The sequence below is a fragment of the Motacilla alba genome, unplaced genomic scaffold (genome assembly GCF_015832195.1).
Source record: "Motacilla alba alba isolate MOTALB_02 unplaced genomic scaffold, Motacilla_alba_V1.0_pri HiC_scaffold_28, whole genome shotgun sequence".
NCBI classification, from domain to species: Eukaryota; Metazoa; Chordata; class Aves; order Passeriformes; family Motacillidae; genus Motacilla; species Motacilla alba.
Window position 1 is genome coordinate 4308617 of NW_024037374.1, and position 10464 is coordinate 4319080.

Here is a 10464-nt window from a genome sequence, read left to right on the forward strand (position 1 = left end):
GCTTTGAGAGTGCCCATGGAGCTCTGCAAACTGAGACCAGGAACGTGGGGTGGTGGGTTTTGTTTTCCCGGGCAGAAGCCTTTGTCATTACCTGGTAGGCCCTCGGCCCTTCGGGGTCAGCTTGCACCTGTATTTCAACGAATATCAAGATGCCGCCCAGGGACAAGCTGCCACCTGTGACAACTTGTGCTGCTTTGAGAGTTCCGAATGGAGCAGTGCAATTCGAGACCAGGAACGTGTGGTGGTGTTTTTTGTTTTCCCGGGCAGAAGCCTTTGTCATTACCTGGTAGGCCCTAGGTCCTTAGGGGCCGGCTGCCCGCTGGATTTCCACGAATCTGAAGATGCCGCCCAGGGACAAGCTGCCACCTGTGCCAAATCGGGCTGCTTTGAGAGTGCCCATGGAGCTCTGCAAACTGAGACCAGGAACGTGGGGTTGTGGGTTTTGTTTTCCCAGACAGAAGCCTTTGACAGTGCCAAGTAGGCCCTCGGCCCTTTGGGGCCGGCCGCCCACTGGATTGCCACGAATATCAAGATGCCGCCCAGGGACAAGCTGCCACCCGTGCCAAGTCAGGCTGCTTTGAGAGTGCCCATGGAGCTCTGCTAACTGAGACCAGGAACGTGGGGTGGTGGGTTTTGTTTTCCCGGGCAGAAGCCATTGTCATTACCTGGTAGGCCCTCGGCCCTTCGGGGTCAGCTTGCAGCAGTATTTCAACGAATATCAAGATGCCGCCCAGTGACAAGCTGCCACCTGTGCCAACTTGGGCTGCTTTGAGAGTTCCGAATGGAGCAGTGCAATTTGAGACCAGGAACGTGTGGTGGTGTTTTTTGTTTTCCCGGGCAGAAGCCTTTGTCATTACCTGGTAGGCCCTCGGCCCATAGGGCCCAGCTCCTCACTGGATTTCCACGAATATCATGCTGCCGCCCAGGGACAAGCTGCCACCTGTGCCAACTCGGGCTGCTTTGAGAGTTCCCATTGAGCTCTGCAAACTGCGACCAGGAACGTGCGGTGGTGGGTTTTGTTTTCCTTGGCAGAAGCCTTTGTCTGTACCAGGTAGGCCCTCGGCCCTTCAGGGTCGGCTGGCAGCAGTATTTCAACGAATATCAATATGCTGCCCAGGGACAAGCTGCAACCCGTGCCAAGTCGGGCTGCTTTGAGAGTGCCCATGGAGCTCAACAAACTGAGACCAGGAACGTGGGGTGGTGGGTTTTTTTTTCCTGGGCAGAAGCCTTTGTCATTACCAGGTAGGCCCTCGGTCCTTATCGGCCGGCTGCCCGCTAGATTTCCACGAATCTGAAGATGCCGCCCAGGACAAGCTGCCACCTGTGCCTACTGGGGCTGCTTTGAGAGTGCCCATGGAGCTCTGGAATCTGAGACCAGGAACAAGGGGTGGTGGGTTTTGTTTTTCCGGGCAGAAGCCTTTGACAGTACCAGGTAGGCCCTCAGCACTTACGGGCGGGCTTGAAGCAGAATTTCCACGAATATCAATATGCTGCCCAGGGACAAGCTGCCACCTGTGCCAAGTCAGGCTGCTTTGAGAGTGCCCATGGAGCTCTGCAAACTGAGACCAAGAATTGGGGTGGTGGGTTTTGTTTTCCCGGGCAGAAGCCTTTGTCATTACCTGGAAGGCCGTCGGCCCATAGGGGACGGCTGCCCGCTGGATTTCCACGAATATCAAGATGCCGCCCCGGGACAAGCTGCCACCCGTGCCAACTCGGGCTGCTTTGAGAGTGCCCATGGAGCTCTGCAAACTGAGACCAGGAACGTGTGGTTGTGGGTTTTGTTTTCCCAGACAGAAGCCTTTGACAGTGCCAAGTAGGCCCTCGGCCCTTTGGGGCCGGCTGCCCACTGGATTGCCACGAATATCAAGATGCCGCCCAGGGACAAGCTGCCACCCGTGCCAAGTCGGGCTGCTTTGAGTGTGCCCATGGAGCTCTGCAAACTGAGACCAAGAACGTGGGGTGGTGGGTTTTGTTTTCCAGGGCAGAAGCCTTTGACAGTGCCAAGTAGGCCCTCGGCCCTTCAGGGTCGGCTGGCAGCAGTATTTCAACCAATATCAAGATACTGCCCATGGACAAGCTGCCACCCGTGCCAAGTTGGGCTTCTTTGATAGTGCCCATGGAGCTCTGCAAACTGAGACCAGGAACGTGGGGTGGTGGGTTTGTTTTTCCCGGACAGAATCCTTTGTCTGTACCAGGTAGGCACTCAGCACATACGGGCCGGCTGCCTGCTGGATTTCCGAGAATATCAAGATGATGCCCAGGGACAAGCTGCCACGTGTGCCAACTCAGGCTGCTTTGAGAGTGCCCATGGAGCTCTGCAAACTGAGACCAGGAACGTGGGGTGGTGGGTTTTGTTTTTCCGGACAGAAGCCTTTGACAGTACCAGGTAGGCCCTCCGCCCTTTGGGGTCGGCTTGCAGCAGTATTTCAACGAATATCAAGATGCTGCCAGGGTACAAGCTGCCACCCGTGCCAAGTCAGGCTGCTTTGAGAGTGCCCATGGAGCTCTGGAATCTGTGATCAGGAACGTGGGGTGGTGGGTTTTGTTTTCCCGGGCAGAAGCCATTGTCATTACCTGGTAGGCCCTCGGCCCTTCGGGGTCAGCTTGCAGCAGTATTTCAACGAATATCAAGATGCCGCCCAGGGACAAGCTGCCACCTGTGCCAACTTGGGCTGCTTTGAGAGTTCCGAATGGAGCAGTGCAATTCGAGACCAGGAACGTGTGGTGGTGTTTTTTGTTTTCCCGGGCAGAAGCCTTTGTCATTACCTGGTAGGCCCTCGGTCCTTAGGGGCCGGCTGCCCGCTGGATTTCCACGAATCTGAAGATGCCGCCCAGGGACAAGCTGCCACCTGTGCCAACTCGGGCTGCTTTGAGAGTGCCCATGGAGCTCTGCAAACTGAGACCAGGAACGTGGGGTTGTGGGTTTTGTTTTCCCAGACAGAAGCCTTTGTCATTACCAGGTAGGCCCTCAGCACTTACGGGCGGGCGCCTGCTGGATTTCCGCGAATATCAAGATGCCGTCCAGGGACAAGCTGCCAACTGTGCCAACTCGGGCTGCTTTGAGATTGCCCATGGAGCTCTGCAAACTGAGACCAGGAACGTGGGGTGGTGGGTTTTGTTTTGCTGGGCAGAAGCCATTGTCATTACCTGGAAGGCCCTCGGCCCATAGGGGCCGGCTGCCCGCTGGATTTCCACGAATCTGAAGATGCCGCCCCGGGACAAGCTGCCACGTGTGCCAACTCAGGCTGCTTTGAGAGTGCCCATGGAGCTCTGCAAACTGAGACCAGGAACGTGTGGTGGTGGGTTTTGTTTTCCATGGCAGAAGCCTTTGTCAGTACCCAGTAGGCCCTCGGCCCTTCAGGGTCGGCGGGCAGCAGTATTTCAACCAATATCAAGATACTGCCCATGGACAAGCTGCCACGCGTGCCAAGTCGGGCGGCTTTGATAGTGCCCATGGAGCTCTGCAAACTGAGACCAGGAACGTGGGGTGGTGCGTTTGTTTTTCCCGGACAGAATCCTTTGTCTGTACCAGGTAGGCCCTCAGCACATACGGGCCGGCTGCCTGCTGGATTTCCACGAATATCAAGATGCCGTCCAGGGACAAGCTGCCATGTGTGCCAACTCAGGGTGCTTTGAGAGTGCCCATGGAGCTCTGCAAACTGAGACCAGGAACGTGGGGTGGTGGGTTTTGTTTTCCCGGGCAGAAGCCTTTGTCATTACCTGGTAGGCCCTCGGCCCTTCGGGGTCAGCTTGCACCTGTATTTCAACGAATATCAAGATGCCGCCCAGGGACAAGCTGCCACCTGTGACAACTTGTGCTGCTTTGAGAGTTCCGAATGGAGCAGTGCAATTCGAGACCAGGAACGTGTGGTGGTGTTTTTTGTTTTCCCGGGCAGAAGCCTTTGTCATTACCTGGTAGGCCCTAGGTCCTTAGGGGCCGGCTGCCCGCTGGATTTCCACGAATCTGAAGATGCCGCCCAGGGACAAGCTGCCACCTGTGCCAAATCGGGCTGCTTTGAGAGTGCCCATGGAGCTCTGCAAACTGAGACCAGGAACGTGGGGTTGTGGGTTTTGTTTTCCCAGACAGAAGCCTTTGACAGTGCCAAGTAGGCCCTCGGCCCTTTGGGGCCGGCCGCCCACTGGATTGCCACGAATATCAAGATGCCGCCCAGGGACAAGCTGCCACCCGTGCCAAGTCAGGCTGCTTTGAGAGTGCCCATGGAGCTCTGCTAACTGAGACCAGGAACGTGGGGTGGTGGGTTTTGTTTTCCCGGGCAGAAGCCATTGTCATTACCTGGTAGGCCCTCGGCCCTTCGGGGTCAGCTTGCAGCAGTATTTCAACGAATATCAAGATGCCGCCCAGTGACAAGCTGCCACCTGTGCCAACTTGGGCTGCTTTGAGAGTTCCGAATGGAGCAGTGCAATTTGAGACCAGGAACGTGTGGTGGTGTTTTTTGTTTTCCCGGGCAGAAGCCTTTGTCATTACCTGGTAGGCCCTCGGCCCATAGGGCCCAGCTCCTCACTGGATTTCCACGAATATCATGCTGCCGCCCAGGGACAAGCTGCCACCTGTGCCAACTCGGGCTGCTTTGAGAGTTCCCATTGAGCTCTGCAAACTGCGACCAGGAACGTGCGGTGGTGGGTTTTGTTTTCCTTGGCAGAAGCCTTTGTCTGTACCAGGTAGGCCCTCGGCCCTTCAGGGTCGGCTGGCAGCAGTATTTCAACGAATATCAATATGCTGCCCAGGGACAAGCTGCAACCCGTGCCAAGTCGGGCTGCTTTGAGAGTGCCCATGGAGCTCAACAAACTGAGACCAGGAACGTGGGGTGGTGGGTTTTTTTTTCCTGGGCAGAAGCCTTTGTCATTACCAGGTAGGCCCTCGGTCCTTATCGGCCGGCTGCCCGCTAGATTTCCACGAATCTGAAGATGCCGCCCAGGACAAGCTGCCACCTGTGCCTACTGGGGCTGCTTTGAGAGTGCCCATGGAGCTCTGGAATCTGAGACCAGGAACAAGGGGTGGTGGGTTTTGTTTTTCCGGGCAGAAGCCTTTGACAGTACCAGGTAGGCCCTCAGCACTTACGGGCGGGCTTGAAGCAGAATTTCCACGAATATCAATATGCTGCCCAGGGACAAGCTGCCACCTGTGCCAAGTCAGGCTGCTTTGAGAGTGCCCATGGAGCTCTGCAAACTGAGACCAAGAATTGGGGTGGTGGGTTTTGTTTTCCCGGGCAGAAGCCTTTGTCATTACCTGGAAGGCCGTCGGCCCATAGGGGACGGCTGCCCGCTGGATTTCCACGAATATCAAGATGCCGCCCCGGGACAAGCTGCCACCCGTGCCAACTCGGGCTGCTTTGAGAGTGCCCATGGAGCTCTGCAAACTGAGACCAGGAACGTGTGGTTGTGGGTTTTGTTTTCCCAGACAGAAGCCTTTGACAGTGCCAAGTAGGCCCTCGGCCCTTTGGGGCCGGCTGCCCACTGGATTGCCACGAATATCAAGATGCCGCCCCGGGACAAGCTGCCACCCGTGCCAAGTCGGGCTGCTTTGAGTGTGCCCATGGAGCTCTGCAAACTGAGACCAAGAACGTGGGGTGGTGGGTTTTGTTTTCCAGGGCAGAAGCCTTTGACAGTGCCAAGTAGGCCCTCGGCCCTTCAGGGTCGGCTGGCAGCAGTATTTCAACCAATATCAAGATACTGCCCATGGACAAGCTGCCACCCGTGCCAAGTTGGGCTTCTTTGATAGTGCCCATGGAGCTCTGCAAACTGAGACCAGGAACGTGGGGTGGTGGGTTTGTTTTTCCCGGACAGAATCCTTTGTCTGTACCAGGTAGGCACTCAGCACATACGGGCCGGCTGCCTGCTGGATTTCCGAGAATATCAAGATGATGCCCAGGGACAAGCTGCCACGTGTGCCAACTCAGGCTGCTTTGAGAGTGCCCATGGAGCTCTGCAAACTGAGACCAGGAACGTGGGGTGGTGGGTTTTGTTTTTCCGGACAGAAGCCTTTGACAGTACCAGGTAGGCCCTCCGCCCTTTGGGGTCGGCTTGCAGCAGTATTTCAACGAATATCAAGATGCTGCCAGGGTACAAGCTGCCACCCGTGCCAAGTCAGGCTGCTTTGAGAGTGCCCATGGAGCTCTGGAATCTGTGATCAGGAACGTGGGGTGGTGGGTTTTGTTTTCCCGGGCAGAAGCCATTGTCATTACCTGGTAGGCCCTCGGCCCTTCGGGGTCAGCTTGCAGCAGTATTTCAACGAATATCAAGATGCCGCCCAGGGACAAGCTGCCACCTGTGCCAACTTGGGCTGCTTTGAGAGTTCCGAATGGAGCAGTGCAATTCGAGACCAGGAACGTGTGGTGGTGTTTTTTGTTTTCCCGGGCAGAAGCCTTTGTCATTACCTGGTAGGCCCTCGGTCCTTAGGGGCCGGCTGCCCGCTGGATTTCCACGAATCTGAAGATGCCGCCCAGGGACAAGCTGCCACCTGTGCCAACTCGGGCTGCTTTGAGAGTGCCCATGGAGCTCTGCAAACTGAGACCAGGAACGTGGGGTTGTGGGTTTTGTTTTCCCAGACAGAAGCCTTTGTCATTACCAGGTAGGCCCTCAGCACTTACGGGCGGGCGCCTGCTGGATTTCCGCGAATATCAAGATGCCGTCCAGGGACAAGCTGCCAACTGTGCCAACTCGGGCTGCTTTGAGATTGCCCATGGAGCTCTGCAAACTGAGACCAGGAACGTGGGGTGGTGGGTTTTGTTTTGCTGGGCAGAAGCCATTGTCATTACCTGGAAGGCCCTCGGCCCATAGGGGCCGGCTGCCCGCTGGATTTCCACGAATCTGAAGATGCCGCCCCGGGACAAGCTGCCACCCGTGCCAACTCGGGCTGCTTTGAGAGTGCCCATGGAGCTCTGCAAACTGAGACCAGGAACGTGTGGTGGTGGGTTTTGTTTTCCATGGCAGAAGCCTTTGTCAGTACCCAGTAGGCCCTCGGCCCTTCAGGGTCGGCGGGCAGCAGTATTTCAACCAATATCAAGATACTGCCCATGGACAAGCTGCCACGCGTGCCAAGTCGGGCGGCTTTGATAGTGCCCATGGAGCTCTGCAAACTGAGACCAGGAACGTGGGGTGGTGCGTTTGTTTTTCCCGGACAGAATCCTTTGTCTGTACCAGGTAGGCCCTCAGCACATACGGGCCGGCTGCCTGCTGGATTTCCACGAATATCAAGATGCCGTCCAGGGACAAGCTGCCATGTGTGCCAACTCAGGGTGCTTTGAGAGTGCCCATGGAGCTCTGGAATCTGTGATCAGGAACGTGGGGTGGTGGGTTTTGTTTTTCCGGACAGAAGCCTTTGACAGTACCAGGTAGGCCCTCCGCCCTTAGGGGTCGGCTTGCAGCAGTATTTCAACGAATATCAAGATGCTGCCAGGGTACAAGCTGCCACCCGTGCCAAGTCAGGCTGCTTTGAGAGTGCCCATGGAGCTCTGCAAACTGAGACCAGGAACGTGGGGTGGTGGGTTTGTTTTTCCCGGACAGAATCCTTTGTCTGTACCAGGTAGGCCCTCAGCACATACGGGCCGGCTGCCTGCTGGATTTCCGAGAATATCAAGATGCCGTCCAGGGACAAGCTGCCATGTGTGCCAACTCAGGCTGCTTTGAGAGTGCCCATGGAGCTCTGGAATCTGTGATCAGGAACGTGGGGTGGTGGGTTTTGTTTTTCCGGACCGAAGCCTTTGACAGTACCAGGTAGGCCCTCCGCCCTTAGGGGTCGGCTTGCAGCAGTATTTCAACGAATATCAAGATGCCGCCCAGGGACAAGCTGCCACCTGTGCCAACTTGTGCTGCTTTGAGAGTTTCGAATGGAGCAGTGCAATTCGAGACCAGGAACGTGTGGTGGTGTTTTTTTGTTATCCCGGGCAGAAGCCTTTGTCATTACCTGGTAGGCCCTCGGTCCTTAGGGGCCGGCTGCCCGCTGGATTTCCACGAATCTGAAGATGCTGCCCAGGGACAAGCTGCCAACTGTGCCAACTCGGGCTGCTTTGAGAGTGCCCATGGAGCTCGGCAAACTGAGACCAGGAACGTGGGGTGGTGGGTTTTGTTTTCCCGGCCAGAAGCCTTTGACAGTACCCGGTAGGCCCTCCTCTTTTAGGGGTCGGCTTGCAGCAGTATTTCAACGAATATCAATATGCTGCCCAGGTACAAGCTGCCACCCGTGCCAACTCAGGCTGCTTTGAGAGTGCCCATGGAGCTCTGCAAACTGAGACCAGGAACGTGGGGTGGTGGGTTTTGTTTTCCCGGGCAGAAGCCTTTGTCATTACCTGGTAGGCCCTCGGCCCTTCGGGGTCAGCTTGCACCTGTATTTCAACGAATATCAAGATGCCGCCCAGGGACAAGCTGCCACCTGTGCCAACTTGTGCTGCTTTGAGAGTTCCGAATGGAGCAGTGCAATTCGAGACCAGGAACGTGTGGTGGTGTTTTTTGTTTTCCCGGGCAGAAGCCTTTGTCATTACCTGGTAGGCCCTAGGTCCTTAGGGGCCGGCTGCCCGCTGGATTTCCACGAATCTGAAGATGCCGCCCAGGGACAAGCTGCCACCTGTGCCAAATCGGGCTGCTTTGAGAGTGCCCATGGAGCTCTGCAAACTGAGACCAGGAACGTGGGGTTATGGGTTTTGTTTTCCCAGACAGAAGCCTTTGACAGTGCCAAGTAGGCCCTCGGCCCTTTGGGGCCGGCCGCCCACTGGATTGCCACGAATATCAAGATGCCGCCCAGGGACAAGCTGCCACCCGTGCCAAGTCAGGCTGCTTTGAGAGTGCCCATGGAGCTCTGCTAACTGAGACCAGGAACGTGGGGTGGTGGGTTTTGTTTTCCCGGGCAGAAGCCATTGTCATTACCTGGTAGGCCCTCGGCCCTTCGGGGTCAGCTTGCAGCAGTATTTCAACGAATATCAAGATGCCGCCCAGTGACAAGCTGCCACCTGTGCCAACTTGGGCTGCTTTGAGAGTTCCGAATGGAGCAGTGCAATTTGAGACCAGGAACGTGTGGTGGTGTTTTTTGTTTTCCCGGGCAGAAGCCTTTGTCATTACCTGGTAGGCCCTCGGCCCATAGGGCCCAGCTCCTCACTGGATTTCCACGAATATCATGCTGCCGCCCAGGGACAAGCTGCCACCTGTGCCAACTCGGGCTGCTTTGAGAGTGCCCATTGAGCTCTGCAAACTGAGACCAGGAACGTGCGGTGGTGGGTTTTGTTTTCCTTGGCAGAAGCCTTTGTCTGTACCAGGTAGGCCCTCGGCCCTTCAGGGTCGGCTGGCAGCAGTATTTCAACGAATATCAATATGCTGCCCAGGGACAAGCTGCAACCCGTGCCAAGTCGGGCTGCTTTGAGAGTGCCCATGGAGCTCAACAAACTGAGACCAGGAACGTGGGGTGGTGGGTTTTTTTTTCCTGGGCAGAAGCCTTTGTCATTACCAGGTAGGCCCTCGGTCCTTATCGGCCGGCTGCCCGCTAGATTTCCACGAATCTGAAGATGCCGCCCAGGACAAGCTGCCACCTGTGCCTACTGGGGCTGCTTTGAGAGTGCCCATGGAGCTCTGGAATCTGAGACCAGGAACAAGGGGTGGTGGGTTTTGTTTTTCCGGGCAGAAGCCTTTGACAGTACCAGGTAGGCCCTCAGCACTTACGGGCGGGCTTGAAGCAGAATTTCCACGAATATCAATATGCTGCCCAGGGACAAGCTGCCACCTGTGCCAAGTCAGGCTGCTTTGAGAGTGCCCATGGAGCTCTGCAAACTGAGACCAAGAATTGGGGTGGTGGGTTTTGTTTTCCCGGGCAGAAGCCTTTGTCATTACCTGGAAGGCCGTCGGCCCATAGGGGACGGCTGCCCGCTGGATTTCCACGAATATCAAGATGCCGCCCCGGGACAAGCTGCCACCCGTGCCAACTCGGGCTGCTTTGAGAGTGCCCATGGAGCTCTGCAAACTGAGACCAGGAACGTGTGGTTGTGGGTTTTGTTTTCCCAGACAGAAGCCTTTGACAGTGCCAAGTAGGCCCTCGGCCCTTTGGGGCCGGCTGCCCACTGGATTGCCACGAATATCAAGATGCCGCCCCGGGACAAGCTGCCACCCGTGCCAAGTCGGGCTGCTTTGAGTGTGCCCATGGAGCTCTGCAAACTGAGACCAAGAACGTGGGGTGGTGGGTTTTGTTTTCCAGGGCAGAAGCCTTTGACAGTGCCAAGTAGGCCCTCGGCCCTTCAGGGTCGGCTGGCAGCAGTATTTCAACCAATATCAAGATACTGCCCATGGACAAGCTGCCACCCGTGCCAAGTTGGGCTTCTTTGATAGTGCCCATGGAGCTCTGCAAACTGAGACCAGGAACGTGGGGTGGTGGGTTTGTTTTTCCCGGACAGAATCCTTTGTCTGTACCAGGTAGGCACTCAGCACATACGGGCCGGCTGCCTGCTGGATTTCCGAGAATATCAA